This window comes from Geotrypetes seraphini, chromosome 2, assembly GCF_902459505.1.
Source record: "Geotrypetes seraphini chromosome 2, aGeoSer1.1, whole genome shotgun sequence".
In the NCBI taxonomy this organism is placed as follows: domain Eukaryota; kingdom Metazoa; phylum Chordata; class Amphibia; order Gymnophiona; family Dermophiidae; genus Geotrypetes; species Geotrypetes seraphini.
In genome coordinates, this window is record NC_047085.1 from 149,390,405 (window position 1) to 149,409,772 (window position 19,368).

The 19,368-nt window shown below is 41.4% G+C and overlaps 1 protein-coding gene across 13 annotated transcripts in view; it reads right to left on the reverse strand.

Moving 5' to 3' along the window:
• EPB41L3 (erythrocyte membrane protein band 4.1 like 3) overlaps window positions 1-18,133 on the reverse strand; it is a 356,951-nt gene extending 338,818 nt beyond the window's left edge. For 12 of the 13 annotated variants that reach the window (XM_033933990.1, XM_033933985.1, XM_033933988.1 and 9 more), the window contains exon 1: window positions 17,754-18,133. The gene's annotated coding sequence lies outside the window, so the exon portion shown is untranslated. Of the gene's footprint in view, window positions 1-17,443; window positions 17,552-17,753 lie in introns of those variants that run through there. The other variant, XM_033933981.1, reaches the window with a different exon arrangement.
• Between the last annotated feature and the right edge of the window lie 1,235 nt (window positions 18,134-19,368).

Consider the following 19,368-nt stretch of genomic DNA (forward strand, 5'->3'; position numbering starts at 1 on the left):
GGCGTTTTCCACTTAAGTTAGGTACCGTTTATAGAACATGGGCCTAAGTGAATACGCCTTGGGTTCCTTTATTTTCCTGTGTAGGAAAACATTTCAGATTCTAAAGAGGGCAGGCGAAGCAGACTACAGAAGATGAACACACACTGAATCACCATAGCTGTTGCTACTGCTGAAAAGAAAGAGAAGCACATGAATCTGAGGAAGGACAGGCTGTCTTGTCACAACAGATTTACAGCAGCCATCTGATACAGCCAAATAAAAGAAGCCGCTATTAAACAAGCTATTGATATTAAGGAAACTTGTAGAGCTAGATGTATAGTACAGTGGTTGGGCACCCGTCAAACAGAGCTCAGCTTTATTCCTTTTTCCTCAAAACTCCTGCTCAATAGAGACAGGCCGACTGCATGCTCTGTGGAACAGGGATCATGAGATACCTTATCCAGAACTGTGCAGAAACAATAGAACAAACACCTTCTTAATGGGAGAGGCAAAAAAAAAAGAGAAAAATCAATCTCTGGCCCCATTCCCTAGATCTCTAGCTGCTTACACTGTGTTGAACAAAATAATGGTTCACCTTACTCACAAGCTTATGGAGCTGTGCATACTGATGGGAGTTTCAAAGACGATATTGCCACTGTTCTCATCTGTCTGTCCCTACTCCTGGTTCATCATCCTATCTACTCTGTTGTGTTTCGTCTTCTGTCTTTTTGTGTGAGAACTGTCAAGTATGTTCATTGAATGTTGACTTGCTACATTAAAAGAAGTCTCTTCTCTAGGCTAATGTGTTTTGCACTTGCTTTACTCAATCACTAATGAACATGACATCCCAGGATGTTGTTAATATTTTTGACCAATCTGGACCACAAGACAAAAACAAGGATTGCTCAAGGTATCCTAGTTCTTATCTTATTCTAGTCTGGTATTCAGGTCTCATGAGAACAAGACTGAGACAACAAACCCAGAGATGGGACAGAAATTCTCAAACTTGCCCTGAGCTAGTTCCTGCTAAGCCAATTAGGAAATGGGAACTAAGAGTACGAGAAGACACAGGTAGGAATGGGCTGGCTATAGCAAGATTTGAAGAGGCAGAGAAACTTATCCTGGAAGGCTGCTGTCCCCTAATCTCATGGTCCCAGGCTCAAGACTGGCTTTTGTTTAGTATTTATTAACAGAGGAAAAACAAACTAAAGTTTAATGGCACTAGAAAGAAACCTGCTATATACCATATATTTTTTTTTCCCTGTCCTTTTGGATTAGACTCGGATTTAGCCCAATTTTTTAATCAGCTTTTTAAAAATAATTTAGGTGATTGAGTCAGTTTTCCAGTACTTTCACTTTGGCTAAATCATTCTGTCACAGATTATTAGACTAGAACAAGACAGGAACAGGACTATTCAAGGTAATTTTTTTATGCTTTCTGAATACAAGCATTTACATGCATAAGAAATAAAGTTCACATGTACAGAAAAGCAAATAAAGTTCACATGTACTACTACAAGCAAATAAAGAGAAAGGAGGGGCAAACAACTAATATCCACCCCTTACCAAATGATGCAATTTAGAGGAGCTCTGGCTGATTGATATACAGGGATATGCTACTTGGATGCCATCGTTTTTTCTTGTCTTATCATGGCAACATGTACAAAGTCTAACAATTAAGTTTGCAAAATCATCCTAGAAAAAGTGCTACATACCTCATTGCTGAATATCACTAAGGTCACCTCTAAAGTACTCCCCTTGGGAAGTTATGCACCAACACCAGCGTCTAGTCCACCCTTCAAAGCAATTTTGGAACTCTTTTTCTGGAATGCCCATCAGAACTGTCGCATTTCACTTCATGTCCTGAATGTCATCAAAATGGCTTCCTTTCAATATTTCCTTTATCTTCAGGTAAATAAAAAAAGTCATGAGGGGCCAGATCAGGTGAGTAGGGAGTGTGTTTGAATACAGTTATTTGTTTTCTGGCTAAAAACTCCTTCACAGACAGTGCCGTGTGGGTTGGTGATTTGTCGTGATGCAAGAGCCAAAAAGATCAAGTCATTTTCATCAAACTTTTTCATGTAGTCCTTTCAGCACTTCCAAATAACTTGGTTAACTATTTATCCAGTTGGTACAAATTCATAATGAACAATCCCTCTGCTATCAAAATAGGTTAGCAACATTGTTTTCACTCTTGATTTGGACTGGTTGAACTTTTTTGGTTGTGGAGAACTGGCTGACTTCCATTGTGCACATTGACACTGTTTCAGGATCATATTGGTATACCCATATTTCATCACCAGTGATAATATGGCCTAGAACATTGTCTTGCCTCTTCAAAAGGTCTTCACAAACTTAGACTCTCCTTTGCTTTTGCTCATCGATGAACTCCTTTGAGACCATTTTTGCACACTCCTTTCTCATGCCAAGATTTTCCTGTTTCTCTATCAATGTTTACTTGGTCCGATATGCTTCTCACAGTCAGATGATGATTTTGATGCAATGTTTTTGTCAGTTCTGTCTGTTACTGGCCACCCTGACCTTTCATCAGTGATGCTCTCTCCCCCCTCAGAAAAACATTTAATCCATTTATACACTGCCGTTTTCTTCATGGCGTTATCCCCATAAACTTAGACTAACACATCCATTATTTCACTTCAACTCTTGCCAAGTTTGACAAGAAATTTAATGTTTGTTCCTTGCTCTAATTCAAGCTCTGACATTCTCGCGATGGTGCAAAAAAACATGCAACAACAATAATGAATGCCACTCATCAAGACACCACAACATATCAACATGAACACAGCTGTGAGACACTGATGTATCAAGGTTATAAAACCTTACCAAGCTGTTTGTACAATACTGCCAACATATGCTATAAACGGTGGCAAGTTCATGATCTTGTCAGACCTTGTATGTTTGCATGTATGCATGCATGCGTTTCATTCCATTTTAGCCAGTTCCAGAGAGTAAATTTTAGATTTTGGACCAGTTTCTAAATTTCTGACAAACCTATTTGCACTCTAAATCTCAAGCGCCAACATATAGCTTTCCAGTAAAGGTTTTCCTTCATCATAGTGATGAAAATTGTTCAAAGAACATCCAGTCCATGTGGCAGTCTAGCAGTTGAGAACTGACAGACTGACTTCCAGGGCTGTGGAGTCGGTATATAAATGTTCCGACTCAGACTCCTCAGTTTTTTGTACTTCAGACTCAGACTCCGACTCCAGGTACCCGAAATTTCCTCCGACTCCTCGACTCCGACTCCAACTCCACAGCACTGGTTAATTTTCAGATCGTTAAAATGGAATGTCAAGTTGAGAGAAATGAGCATTTTTGACACCACCTTCTTTTTGCTTTTAATCAAGGTTCTAAGGCCGCAGAAGCTGCTCGCAACATTTGTGCTGTGTATATAGTGGGTGCTATAGCTGAAAGAATCGCTCGTGATTGGTATGCCAAGTTCAAAAATGGAGTCGGTAGATAAATGTTCCAACTCCGACTCCAACTCCTCAGTTTTTTGTACTTCTGACTCCGACTCCAGGTACCCGAAATTTCCTCCGACTCCGACTCCACAGCCCTGCTGACTTCCCCAAGAACCAGATTTTGGGTGCAGATCGCAAACTAGATGACATCATACAAACTAATTATGCACAAATAGTGCATGCTAGGGTGACTTCTAAATATTGTCTAATATAGCTGAAATTTGACACATCAGTAAGTGGACAAAAATAAGCCTTGCGGAGACAAGATTTGACAAGGCTGATTTTTTGCATACTATCGTGGACTATCCTAATGGCCATTTATCCCCTGTTTTCTGTCCAATAGCTAATTCCTAATCCACAACAGAAAACTACCTGCTATCCCATGACTAATTTTCTCAGGAGTCTCTCATGAGAAACTTTATTGAAAGATTTCTGAAAATCTAGATACACTACATCAACAGACTCCCTTTATCCACATTTTTATTTACACCTTCAAAGAAATGAAGCAAGTTCCCTTGGCTGAAACCATGCTGACTGACCCATTAAGCCATGTTTTTATCTACATGTTCCATAACTTTATTCTTTATAATAGTTTTCACTATTTTGTCCAGAACTAAAGTCAGGTGTACCAGATCACCCCTGGAACCCTTTTTAAAAACTGGCATGACATTGGCCTCTTTGTTAATACAATGTCCCATTGATTGTCCTCTTTCCACCAAGCCTCCAAAATATCTATTATATCTACCTCTTCATTTAGTGCTAAATATTCAAATTCTTGCACCTTATTTTTTAGCCTTCTAGCATTTCTATACAGATACTGCAAACTGTGGTTTTTCCTTGTATCTACAAGTTGCTTATAGTCAATGGGGATAATTTGCATCTGTTATTTTGCTCTCCCTTTAAACACTCCTGGCTCTCTTTCACTATTACTGAAACCTCTCCACTGGGAATCCCTATATGTCCTGTTTAAATAGTATCCTTCAAGGATATGCCACCCTGAATCATGTGCTCCTGGGTGACTGTGGGCCCCATCAAAGCGATATGGGAGAGCCAACCAAGGTCACAAACAGCATATGCAAGACAGAGAAGGCAAGGGTAGACACAATCCACTGTCCACATATACACATACTCTACTCCCATGCCCCTCAACTCCATAACCACCATACAACCCACCTTCCTAGACACCATTTGAATGGAAAAAATATTCAAGAACCTTTCTTCATAAACTGTACAGTATCTCAGAAAAGGAGATGTACCAATTGTCTCACAAATTGTAACATTCCTTATTTCTTTCTTTGCAATTGGAGTGTGTAAATCTGTCTCTGTGGTAGAAAAGTACCAGCTTAGCTCAGCATAATATAAATGTGGCAGTTGTGAAATATGTGAAGACTAACTCAGCATATGAAAAAGGAACTTATGAACTGAATCTACTGTGAAGGATGGGGGGGAGGATGGAAGTTAAGCTTTACAAAATAATAGTCTGAAGGCTGGAGGATTTACAATGGACTCAAATCAGGTCAGATATAGCACTACCAGCAGCTTGAAAAGATGTTTCTGTGCAGCTAGCAATGGGCCCTCAGTGGTGACAGAAAATGTATTGGATTTTGGATGATATGTTTAGCTGTGAATGTTATAAGGCTATTGTACGAGTATACCTATCTGAAGGCTCTCCAATTAGCTGCAGGACTGAAGTGGATCTTGGCTCACTTGCTCAGTGTAGTATTAAATATTTGCATGCTGATTGTGACTGTTTATATTTACTTGGTCATTTATATTTCTCTACGTACTTTATGCATGGAAATAACATTTCTCACCACAAGGGTCCTCATTTTTTGAGACACCATGTCACACACCTACACCCCTATACACACCATGTCTCCCCTCTCCCAAAACATACAACTGCTGCCAGCCTGACACCTCTTTGGTACCACAGACATTCCCGAGTGTAAATGAGGAAAGGATGTGAAGCATAAATCTAAAACTAAGAATAGGAAGGGAGAACATAAGCAATGCTTCCGCTGGGTCAGACCTGAGGTCCCTCGTGCCCAGCAGTCTGCTCATGCGGCAGCCCAACAGGTCCAGGACCTGTGCAGTAATCCTCTATTTATACCCTTCTATCCCCTTTTCCAGCAGGAAATTGTCCAATCCTTTCTTAACTTAAACCCCAGTACCGTACTCTGCCCTATTACGTCCTCTGGAAGCGCATTCCAGGTGTCCACCACACATTGGGTAAAGAAGAACTTCCTAGCATTTGTTTTGAATCTGTCCCATTTCAACTTTTCCGAATGCCCTCTTGTTCTTTTATTTTTTTGAAAGTTTGAAGAATCTGTCCCTCTCTACTCTCTCTATGCCCTTCATGATCTTGTAAGTCTCTATCATATCCCCTGCACTGGTGAAGGACTTCATGACATATATTTTTTGTTTTTATTTGAAAAGCAAGGCAAGGGCTTGGGTGCAGCATTTCACACAGTCATTTGCTCAAGGAGGCAATTCAGAATTCAAGAGCATTCCGTTGAGGTACCTCAGGGCCATGCAGTAGGAGGTGGAGTCTATGCTATTGAAGAATCTAGGTGCTTAGAAAACTAGTGCAACCTGGTATCTGAATGCCTAACATCTAGGCACTTGTACTTATACCAGCCATAAAGCTGGCCTCAACTTAAATGGGACAGAGACGTGCGCAGTTTACAGTATTCTTTGAGTTACATGTGCAAGTGGGATCCCCACCTTTGAATCGCCTATGTGTACATCCCCTACAAACATGTTCTATGCAAGTCAGTCACATAATAACATAGCACAGGGCAGCAGATAAAAGACCTGTACGGTCCATCCAGTCTGCTCAATGAGATGGCTACAGTTGAATCTGACATCCTGCACAGGTTCTACTTCTTCATGATTAAACACAGGTAGACTTAATCTCCATCTCTCCCTGCCAATTTCTGGGCAGAGACCACAGAAGTCTTGTTGCAGGTTTCTGGGAGATCTTTAAACCCACCAGAGACTTTTCCATTCTATGGAAAGAGAGACCAACCGACTTTCACAACAAAATTCAAATTTCTGACCAACTGACTTTCCCGCCAAAATTCAAAACTGGAGGACTGCCTTGCTCCCAATCAGGTCAGTGAACCCACTATTTACAAAGAAAGTGCAGACCTCACAGTATACCCTGAAGAAAGCCACAGTATGGTGGCTGAAACGCTGGTTTCTCCTTACTAGACATAGCGAGACCCGGAAACCTGCAACAAGCACAATGCCAGCTGCGGAAACCCTGAGAAAACCATAGAAGCCTGCCTGGCACCAGTCCCATTTCCAAACTACATATTTACAGAATAGCAGTTACACAGCACACTGGCATACACCCATCTAAATGTGCACCTACATGTTTATATACTTGTATGCTAAATATTTGCATATGCAATGTATGCATTATTAGCTTCTGGTTTATTGAATTCTTACAGTACTTTTCACTTAAATATGGGGGAATGAAGTATTTACTGGCTATGTTTGACTGCTGTGTATGTTTGATTTTTTTTTTTTTTTTGGTGGGGGGGGTGGGTTCTTCTGCAATTCACCCTTTTTTGAAATCAGCCAGATGTAAACCCTTGAAGGCTCCCTTGTGACATTTATCACTGAACTTGCATGTTATATGCTAAAAAAGCAGGTGAATAAAGGATTGCCAGCCCCCTTCCTCATGGCTCACAAATATTTCTGACAGGACAATCCAAAAAGCACAAATATACATTTTTTAGGTAGATGTATATTCACTGTGGTATCTCAAGTGAAGGATAATGAGGGAGGGTGCAGAGAACTGGTCTAATGTACCACAAACCAGAGCCGGTGGTTTTGAGTACAACATCAAGGTAGTCAATACTGCCACACACCCAAACATCTTAAAGGATCCTCATCTAAGGACTTCCACCAAAGTACACATTTGGTAAAATAGGCGAGTAGACCCATTTATAAGCAACATCAAGGGCCCTTTATGTACCAGGATACTACTGCTGGCAGATTTCCAAAGACACAACAATGAGATATGAAAGGTATTTTATGAGTGGAGTTTTTTTTATGCCTATGATAGTATTAAATTAAAGAAAACTGACTAAAGTAAACAAAAATCTCAAGAGAGTAATCTTATATTTGAATGCGCTCAGAAAAGTGAAATTCTGAAGAGGGGGAGCAAGAGTTTACCATCCAGTCATAGCGTACTTGATATTAAATAGGTCACTCTCTGAGGTATAACAAGCACTTTATGTCTTCTTGAATATTATTAAAAATCCGATTATGTTCTTTGTTTTTCTATTTTATATATATATATATATATACATTTAAAAATCACTGGAACATTGGTAAAACCTCACTTATCTTTTGAGAAGTAATTCTATAGGGTCCCAACGCGGTCCCGTTTCGATATCTGCTTCAGGAGACCCAGCTGTAAGTTTATATAGCTCTCACTCAACAATTGAAGGCTGACACACAATTTAGATGTCCGTGAACGTTAATCGCTCAATAAAGGATCACACAAAGAACATAATCGGATTTTTAATAATATTCAAGAAGACATAAAAGTGCTTGTTTTACCTCAGAGAGTGACCTATTTAATATCAAGTACGCTATGACTGGATGGTAAACTCTTTGCTCCAAGAGGGGGGTTACCTCCCCCTCTTCAGAGTTTCACTTTTCTGAGCGCATTCAAATATAGGATCACTCTCTTGAGATTTTTGTTTACTTTAGTCAGTTTTCTTTAATTTCACAAAACGACTTTACTGACTTTCAATATAGAATATATTATCCCTGTTTTTGTTAGATATAATAGTATTAGGGCAGCTTGTCACAATGTTAGTGAAATGGGCTGCTTGTGTTTTTGAGGCTTTTTCTCCACTGCTGAAAACACCACATACTCCTCAGTGTTCTCCTACTTTTGGCATAGTAACTTTCAGAATAATTGTGCAATAGATTTCCAAAGACCCCAAGGTGGCATTTTATGCAAAAATAAGATACTTCAAAAAGAGCTCCCTCATATCTAGTCTAAGAATGCAAAAGTCATGTCACATAAAAAAGAAAGCAAAGAAAGGAGGATGGCAGAATGCATTTTCAAAACCACTTAAAAATATCCCCATCATTCATGTACCATGGGTATTTACACCAGCACAAATGTCAAAACCCCTTCATATGCAGAAATGAGAAACATCTCGTATTTCATCCTCGGCAGTGCTAGCTCCTTACACTGGAAACCAATACCTTGTCTACAAGGATTATTTTGCCAGTTCTGCAAGCATGACATGTTACTAAACACTTGAAGTTACAAGTCCTGTCCCACTACAATTTCTGCATCAGCATGACTGGAGAGAGAATCACAGAGTCGCAGTGCAAAATGCTGCATTCAGCCTAGAAGACACATACAGCACCAAATTTTTTTAAGCAACCAATAGTACTAATGGCATGCAAATTATATGTGCGCTGTTAGTATTGAACAATGGTCAATAAAGGGCTTGGAACTTCCTGGCGCATGCCCACAAGACCTGTGAAGTGGGCGCAGCTCTTGTACACGTGTCCAGTAAAGGAAAGAGAGCAAAAAAACTTTTCAGAGGAGAAGTTAGGAGGTAAGCGTGGCTGTAAATGACACTCTGCCAGAGCTGTTGGTAGGTTTTGTTCATTAAGTAAAGGAGTTTCCGTGTGCCATTGCTTTAAGCATTGGACAAAATTGTTAATGAACTCATTTTAATGCAAAAAAAATTTACAGGAGTGTTCCCCCCTCTCCCCCACCCTCTTCAACATATACATGTCTTCTCTAGGTCAAAGCCTATCAATGCTGAACATCAAATCCTACATATATGCAGATGACATCACAATCGTCATTCCCATCTCCATCCTATCGTCCGAAAGCAAAATCTTCATCTCCTCAGTCATCACTCAGGTCTCACTATGGACAAAAAACTTCAACTTAACCCAGACAAGACCAAATTCTTCAAGGCATCCCCATCAAACAAACCCATCAACTCTTCAATCATTCTGAACGGCAACAACTTCCCAATCAAGCCTACCATAAAAATCCTAGGACCAACATCTTAATCAACAAATGCTTCTGCCTACTATGGAAACTATACACTCTAAAACCCTACTTTGACTTCGCAGCGTTCAGACTGCTGGTTCAATCTCTAATTCTAGGTTCTCTGGACTACTTGCAATATTATCTACCTAGGGTCCCCCCAAAAAAACCATAACAAGACTAAGGGCGATCCGAAACATGGTGATAAGGCTGATTTTCCCATATCTAAAAAAACTGCACTGGCTACCAGTCGAAGCCAGAATTATCTTCAAATTTGGCTGCCTCTGCTACAAGACATTATTCGGCACCTCACCCACCTACCTCTTGAACCACTTTGTCCTACAAGACAACCCTCTTCTATTCTCATAATCCTCCTCCAAGGGATGTCGATTCAAAAAATTCCTCGACAGGACACTATCCTTCCAGGCAGGTATCTGGAACACCCTCAGTGCCCTTCTCCTGAATTCCCCATAATACCAATCCTTCAGAAAATCCCTAAAATCACACTTATTTGACAAGGTTATCTGATCCCTCGGAACCCTCCATCCTTCCCACCTCTCCCCCGCCTAACTCCACACACTCAGGTTACTTCAATGCTATAATCTCCATGTTCTGCTCATCTCTACCTATACCTGCGGTATTCACGCTGTATTTCTATTTTACTGTTATGTATATCGTCTTGAACTGAAAAGGTATGACGGAATATAAATAAAGCTATTATTATTATACATTTCTTAAACCATTCCTAGGTCTGCTTAAAGAGATGTATGGTATAAAAACATCATATGTTTATCCCCCCCCCAGCCTCAGCCCCTCCTCCTCAAAAAAGGAAAAATCCTTGTTTTACTTCCACTGTCTACATCTTCCTATCAATCTAGATTTTATAAGAGGCTATAATGTTTGACTTCAGTCAAACTAATGTACCAATGCAAAGAAAACAGTCCAAACCAAGAAAAAAAACGCAACTGCAAAAAAGTCCCCTAGGTACTCTCCACAAAGTGACCCACTTACTAGATAGAGACAGAATAGCAGATATGGCAGTTATGGGCTTCCTGTAACAAGTACACAAACAGAGCAGTAAATGAGCACCAGCAGCAGTTCAGTAAAAGAAAACCAAAAAAGTCCAGCTAAATAGAAAAGACAGGTAGTATAAAAGAGTTGCAGAGCGCATAGAATGGAGAGTGGTTAGCAATGCCTCCACCAGTTGCATGATAGCCAAACTGTTTTCCACATCTGTGAATGAAACTGTATGAAGCTGAATGAAGCTGTATGAGCAAAGCATCAACCAAGCCTACAAAAAAAAGTCAGTGGTCCAGGATCCTTTCATTTTCTCTGCGATGGAAAGAATGAGCCTTCCAGATGTATTCTAGGACCCTGTGGCCAGTCAGGTTGTCAGGATACCTCCCGTGAATATGCATGAGATCTGCTAACAGAGGAGATCCAGTATACTCATGTTTACCATGCGCATAATCTTTCAGAATAGCCAGAAAACAGCTGGCTGTGCAGAGTGATTTATCAAGCTGAGGACAGACCCACCCTTGGAAAATAAAGCTTAGAGGAATGCTGTTGGACAAATTTTGATTGACAGCAACATGTGAATTTCCAGCAATCCAAGACCAGGCTGCCTCTATTTTGACCAATATACCTTTGCAAAGGAAGTCAGGAGAGTAAAAACAGCATGGCACCACCTATCTTCACAGACTGCATCAATCCGTGTATATGGCTGCGCTCATATGTTTACATACCCCAGGCAGAATTTGTAAGATGTGTACCATTTTTGGAAAATATGAGTGATCCTGCAAAACACTATTCTTTAATTTAGAAATATTGGACAGGTTAAGCTATTTATCATCACAGAACTGTTTGTTCTTTAGTAATCATAATGATAACTGAACTCACACAGATTGCCCTGGTCAAAAGTTTACAGACTCTTGAATGTTTGGGCTGATAATATACACTCAAGTTGACAGACACAGGTTGAGATGGCAATGAAGGATAAGTATTCACACACCTGTGCTTTATTTGATTGACTATTTATACACAGACGTCAATTACAATGAGTTTCTTAGCTCTTGAGAAACCCTTGTGCATTTCAATGAGGGTTGCACCGACTTTGCTGGTTACTGAAGCAAGGGAAAAGCAAAAGTTGTTCAACTTTATCAACCAGCAGGATATTAAAAGTTATCTAAAGATTTGAAAATGCCAATCAGTACTATTCAAACTCTGATCAAGAAGTTGAAAATTATGGGTTCTGTTAATACCAAGCCACAGTAAGAAAGATTTCGGACACAACTGACATAAATGCTATGTTTGGAAAGGAGTCAACAAAGGAATGAATTAAATCCATTACACATCACTGAATAGCAGTCATAGAGGTGGATCTCTGCTGTTTGGGAGGGGGGGGGGGAACTACAACAGTACAGGTAATTTAGTCAAAATTGATAGCCGGATGAATACAGCATCTTATCAGAAAATATTGGAAGAAAATTTGCATTTATCAGCCAGGAAGCAGCATGCGGGGTGCACTTGGACTTTCCAACATAATGATCCAAACATAAGATCAAGTTGACTCTTCAGTGGCTGCAGCAGAAAAAGGTTCCAGAATGGCCATCAGTCTCCTGGATCTCAACATCACTGAACCACTTTGGGAAGAACTCAAACATGTAGCTTATGCTAGACAACCACAGAATTTATAAGATCTGGAGGCCTTTTTCCAAGAAGATTAGGCAGCTTTAACACATGAGAACATAAAGGGCCTCATTCACAACTATCAGAAAAGACTACAAGCCATTACTGATGCAAAAGGAGGCAATACACAATATTAAGAACTAAGAGTATGTAGACGTTTGAACAGGACCAGTGTATTTTCACGCATTACTTGTTTAATGATTGTGCTATTCTGTGATGCGTAGTGGTTTAATTTGAAACACATTAGAAATGTGTTTTGCCTGATCACTCATATTTTCCACAAATGGTGCACATCTTAGACAAATTCTGCCAGGGATGTGTAAATGTACGAGCACAACTATTAAAAAGGCTTTTTTAAGGGAGCAAATACCCCAAGTGCACACACCAAGTCTTCTTCCAGGTGGGCAGTGAACCAGAAATTTTGAAAGTACGCACATCATTATCCTCCAATAAAACAATGTTGGTGTGACTAATTAAAATAAAAGTTCAAGGTTGGTTTTACTTGGTTAAGACTATGACATGACTTACATATTGATCTTTTTGGACTTCCAGCTCACCAAGGAGCAACCTCTACTGGACTATGGTATCTGTAGTCATTCACAACTGAAATGGGGAAACCTGTTGATTTGGTTGGCATAGATCAGTGGTTTCAAACTCTAACCCTTTGCAGGGCCACATTTTGGATTTGTAGGTACTTGGAGGGCCTCAGAAAAAAATAGTTAAAGTCTTATTAAAGAAATGACAAGGTTGCACGAGATAAAACTCTTTATAGTTTATAAATCTTTCCTTTTGGATAAGGGCTCCTTTTACTAAGCTGCGATAGCAGTTTTAGCACAGACGCTAACGCCACTATTAAGCTGGCGTTAGTTCTAGCCGCGTAGCGTGGGGATATCGCGCGCTAATATGCTGCGTGCGCTAAAAACGCTATCACAGCTTAGTAAAAGAAGCCCTAAGTCTTAATAATATTGTAATTTATGGCTAAAGAGACATATGATCAAGAAAGTTTTATTTTACTTTTGTGATTATGATAAACATACTGAGGGCCTCAAAATAGTACCTGGCGGGACGCATGTGGCCCCTGGGCCACGTGTTTGAGACCACTGGCATAGACAAAAGCCGGCAAGTGCATAATGCACGCTTTCTTCAACCATGTAGGGGTAGTTTTCAAACTTCTAGTGAAATCAAGGGGTAACGAGTTGGGATGAATGCCAAAAAAGATACAGCTCCCAAAATGCTGATGTATAGGACACCAGTCACTGGTACCCACAAACAATGTTTTACAAATATTCAATCAATAGTATCTTGTTGGCAGAGAAAAAAAAACAACAACAATTGCTAGGATAAGTTAACCCTGAGCAGACAAGTTGTTTTGTTTTCTTGTCACATATCTTACGCCATTACTCCTATGATGCTGGCCTTTGCACACATTGTTTCTAAACACCCTATGGTACAAAGTCACAGGCCAGTTACAACAGCCAGCTTTCTTTGGGTGAAGATTGTAATGCATTCCCTCAGACAACATCATAGCCCCCATCTCACAATGTGTGATTTAATTCAAAGGCATTAGTTTAGATTTCTTTTTCCATGTAGGACACTGTCACCGATGCACTAAAGCCAGCGATAGTCGCTAAAAGCTGTTTTGACAGCTTTAGCGACAATTGCATCGGTTGACCCAACACAGAAAACGGCTCACCACGTGGTTTTCTGCATTCTTGGAGCCAACCATCAATATTGAAATGCCTTGTAAACTAATAGAACGACTGATGCTCAAACATGGCTTCCTGATGCACAAAAAAAAGTGATCACTAAAAAAGGGGCTGGTCAAGACCAGTCGCTTACGTGTCTAACCATAGTTTAGCCCTTATTTTTTTTATGGGCACAGATGCTGGGCATGTTACACATACACAATATCTGCCCCATAAAAAAAGCCCCCCCCCCACCTCCCCCTCCTCAGCAGCAGCTAAAATGGCAGGAGGAATGCCCATTCCCTCCTGCCATGGCAACCCCACCTGCCGTTTCTTCTCATGTGGGGGAAAGGATGCCCACTCCCTCCTGCCACAGAGGGCCCACTTTCATGTCTGTTGCTTCCCCCGAACCATCCTCGCTCCTTCCCCCCCCAAAAAAAAAAAAAATGGCAGGAGGGATGCCCACTCCCTCCTGTCACAGAGAGCCCACTCTCATGTCTGTTGTTTCCCCCGAACCATCCTCTCTCCTTCCCCTCCAAAAAAAAAAAAATGGCAGGAGGGATGCCCACTCCCTCCTGCCACAGAGGGCCCACTCTCGTGTCTGTTGCTTCCACCAAACCATCCTATCCCCTTCTCCCCCCCAAAAAAAAAGCAGGAGGGATGCCCACTCCCTCCTGCCACCGGACCCTCCCCCGAACCCCTCCCATACCTTTTTCCAAAGATTAAAGAAGGAGGGAATCACGGTCCCTCCATCTTCAAAGCCCGCCACTCCAAAATGGCGGGCCTTCCCTCCTCAGTGCATCATGGGGATGGGCCTAAGATATCTGAGCCAATCAGGGCCTTGGGCCCCTCCCCATGCATCACATGATGCACTGGGTTGGGAAGGCCTGCCATTTGGGATCGGTGGGCCTTGAAGGTGGAGGAACTGTGCTTCTCTCCTGCTTCCATCTTTGAAAAAAATGTACAGGGAGGGTCAGTGAAGCATCCATGGCAGGAGTGAGTGGGCATCCCTCCTGCCTTTTTTTTTTTTGGGGGGGGGGGGAGAGCATGGTTTGAGGGGGCACCTGGCACAGGAATCCTGCCATTTCGCTGCCATAGTGGGGTGGTCGGCATGACAAGAGGGTGTGGGCATCCCTCCTACCAATTTTCACTAGCACAGGTAGGGGCGATTCCCAATGTCATGTTCATCAGGGCTTCAGGAGGGCCATCATCGGCAGGGAGGGGGCTTTTTTAATGGGCAGATATACATAAAGCATCTGTGACCATTAAAAAAAAGAGGAAAAAAAAGGTTTCCTGCATCAAACAGCTGAGTGGCAGGAGACTTTCCCCTGTCTCTCTCTTGTTCAGGCTTCCCCTGTTGGCTCTGCGCATGTGTGAGTCGCTGTCACAGCAATGAATCGGATGGGAGAGTCGGGGATTACGATGAACCTCCGTGTGATTCATTTACATGCAAACTTTTTAGTGCATGAATCAGCCAAAAAAAAATCATGCCAAAAATCAGCCAAAAAAAAAAAAAATCAGATCGGAGCAGACCCGCATGGTCTTACCAATCCTCTTTAGTGCATCTGGGCCCGACACCCCAGAGTACTATAATCTTCAAAATTAGCTATTTATCCTGGAATATAAACAAAAGAATTCAAAACAAATTCTTACAGGGCCTTCCTGCATGGTCACCGATTACCAGTGGATCATCATAGGCCAATGTCTGTGCAAAATATCCAAATCTACCAAATAAAAAAATAAAAATCCACACTCTTATGGATGAAAAGAAAGCCACACCTTATTTCCGATGTAAAACTGTGGGGCAATCAATTACCCTACGATACAATATTGCCATATTGAGAGTCTAATAATGAGCAACCCATGAGGGTTAGATGAACGCTGTATACCAATAAATGAGTGTAAAAATTACTGGTGCACTACCTCTGTAGGAAACAGACACATATAGAGTCACATGGGCCTGGCTCTGTAAGACTGGCTGTGCTGCAGTGCCCAGGCCCTGATTAATTCAGATGACGTGAAGCCAAGTCTCTCAGCAGTCTTCAGCCACACATGTTTTACACTGCCCCACCCCTGGTACCATTACTCTATGGACTAAAAGCAATGACTTCACCTTGTCCAATACATCCCTCTCCTCTCTTTCAAGCTATTCCTGTATATCATATCAAATGGAAAGTATAAATATTAGGTTTACAGACCACCTTCTCCCCCGTTCATTATTGATGCATTTGTAGTGATCAACTGCTTTTATGAAAAACTCATTAGCAAAAAAATATGTCTTAAAAAAAAAAGCACAACACACTGTAGCCTATGAATTTGCAAATACATCCCTGAATACAAAATTAGCACAGCCCAATACTGCTGCTTATAGCTAATAATTCAGTGCTGCAATGTGCGACTGGCAAAACTTACAAGAAATCACTGCACATGATAAAACTTGCTACTGGGTTCTTCTTTTCCACAATAAAAGAAAAATTCATACAGTACTTTCTCCAACCAAAGCTAAAAACAGGCAACAACGATGCATTAGAAAGAATTAAGTGCTTCAAGATATACAGTTAACAGGCAACACTGGAAACAAAACTAGGCTAGGTCTCTGTGAAGGACAAAAATGTTACAATTATTGCAAGGGCTGCTTAGCAATCAGAGCTGACCACTTTCCTAAGCAAAATCTAGATACAATAAAGAACACCTCCCCCGCCCCCTCCCCTCCCCCCCCCCCAAAAAAAGAAAGAAGTGTGCAATATATTTAATGCAGAGAACTACTCATCAGCAACTAGCACACATTAAACTTCTCCATCCTCAACATCAAATAACTACTATACATGCCAAGTGGCAGATGCCACTCAGGAAAGACCACCAAGACAGGATGTGCTATAGAGTTAATAGCTTAGTGACTTTTTTTCCTATTTGTACAGCAAAAAAAAAGATTCGATTGTGCTGGTCCATTCAATTATCTCACTGATAAAAGGGAGCTTTTCTTTCCTGGATCTGAAGTGGTGGCTGCCATTAGTCCATTTACATAGGAATAAAAGCCAACACATAAGCTGTAAGAGATACCCATTTATTAGGGTAATTTAATACACTTATGCTTTTTCCTCGAGAACTCTGGCAAGCTTGTCACAACTTTGGAAAGCTTATCATTAGCCCAATGCAAATCTATCACCTACAACGTTTTCCGCATTTGAAATTCAGAAAAAGCGATCAGATGAGCAAAATGTTCTTTCAGTGAATGCACAATGAAGAAAATTCAAAGCCAAGAATCTTTAATGCCATTAAAAATGAAAGTTTGCAAAAATTTGTAAAATATATTATGCATAAATCATAAATGCAACTTCGGACCAGAAACACCATGACTTTGAAAAGACACAGAACCCGTTTACCCTACATTCAATGAAATGTAGAAAAATGTACGTCAAGATGCTTTATAAAGTAAGTTTGTTTATAACATGCAAATTGGTCTGCTCAGATTTAAAATAAAATAAAAAAGGTAAAGAAAGTAATTTCCAAAAGCTTACCAGGTGTTTAAGAATAAAGTACATACACATTTAAAATATAATTCTTACCGGTTTGAATATAGGTTTTACACATCAAAGAGACTATATGAAAGTCAACTTCATCCAGTCTCGTAACACTGTCCTAAAGCTACTTTACATATGAAGGCAATGTCTTTTAAAATGATAATTCAGCACAGCAAAAAAAAAAAATGCTATGTGAAACTGGATACCAGGCATCAGATGTCTGGTTCCAGAAAGTGGTGAAATTTAAAGAGTGGAAAAACAGTGTCTGGCCTAAAATGTCTTCCACAACTCCCCCCAACCCCCAAGTCTCCCAGCTCTCAGTCTGATGAATACCATCTGTTTCCTGCACCCTTACCGTTTGGTATAGAAGAGGCCCCTGCCCACGTTGCACTGCCGTCTGCAGGATCGCCAGAGCCCTCAGGGAGCCGGCAGCGTTTGCAGCGATCTCGCAGAGCCGGTAGCGAGCGCTGGCACTGCAAAGAGCCCGAGTTCCAGCTTCCTACAAAACCACACCCACCGCATTGCAGAAGCCGCGAACCGGCGCTGCCAGGCGTGCCATCAGGACCGCACTTCTACTCACGCAATCAGAGGAGCCATCGGACCGTGCAGGAGGGAGCAACACAACCAAAAACTAACAGGGGGGGGGGAAGGTACAACAATCGGCTCCCTCTACACCCAACTAATTCACTCTGCCACTGAGAAAGCAAAAGCAATAACAACCGCCGCAGCGTATACACATACACACACCGGAGAAGAGCAGCTCAAGCGTTGACCTGCCCGGTTGCCTTCCAAGCTCCGCCCCCTTCCCGTCTACAGCCAATCGACAGAGCCGGAGGCAGAGCTCCCTCCCTCCTCTTGCCGTCTTGGGGCGCGCCTCTTCCTCATCCCCGCCTTCTTCTATTATCCGCAGCCAATCAGCAGTGTGCTCCTTTCTGCCCGGAGAAAACAGCCTGTTTTTTTCCGCTACCGCCTGGGGTTAGTGTCTTTTCCCTTTCCTTCGCACACCGCGGCTGCACGGGGAGAGGAGCTTTGTCCCTTGAAGTTCACCCCAGTTAAGGCTCGCGGCCCTTTCTTTCACCACTAGAGGGATAGCAATGAATGGGTAGGATCGGGTCTGTTTTGCCCCTTTGCCGTTCTCGGATCAAATCCCAATTTCAGATTTCTTCACCTAGCACTTGATGGTTTCTAATGGATGGTTGCTATATTTCCTGAGAGAAAACACTCCTATTTGAGTTTGTTGCCGGTCTGTAACTTGGGCTCGCAGAGGACAAGTAGTGCAAGAAAACAAAATATTAATATGAAGGTTAGAGACGCCCTCTCCCCCGACTCCTTTAGAACCAGGCAGTACTCATAAGCAGCAGCTGGGAGAGCGGGGCTAATGTGCCTTGTGGATACTAATGGAGGGTATGCTCCACTCTGGGCCTAGTTAAAGGGAGCTTTGCTCAGAGCTGGTGTTAACTATGTTGGGGACAGAACAGAAGTTTAGAGAAAAAGCTGGTAGGAGATCAATAGAAAGAATAGAATCTGGGAAGAGAGAAGACTGAGGCCCATAAACATAAAACTCACAGTGCATTTAATGATCATCACTAAATCTGTTTTGCATCTATCCATCCACAAAATGGCAAATTGTGTTTTTTTCTGTGGTTTGTAGCAGCCGCTGATAATCGTATGTAAATGCATTACACACAAGCTCATCGGTATTAAAATGAACACGCTGATCGATGCCCACATGATGCACAAAATGAAGTGCCATTTTTAATGCTCCAAAATCTCTGACAGGTCTGGAGGTGCCATTAGTATTTTAAAAAACAACAATAAAAAAAAACATTGAACAGCAGCTTTTTTAATGACCATAGATGTGTGTGTCACACACAATATCTGTGCCCCATTAAAAATAAAAAAAAACTCATGCTGGGAGCCCCCACAACACCCCCATCCCCTGAACTTAAAAAAGGGCAGGAGGGAAGCCT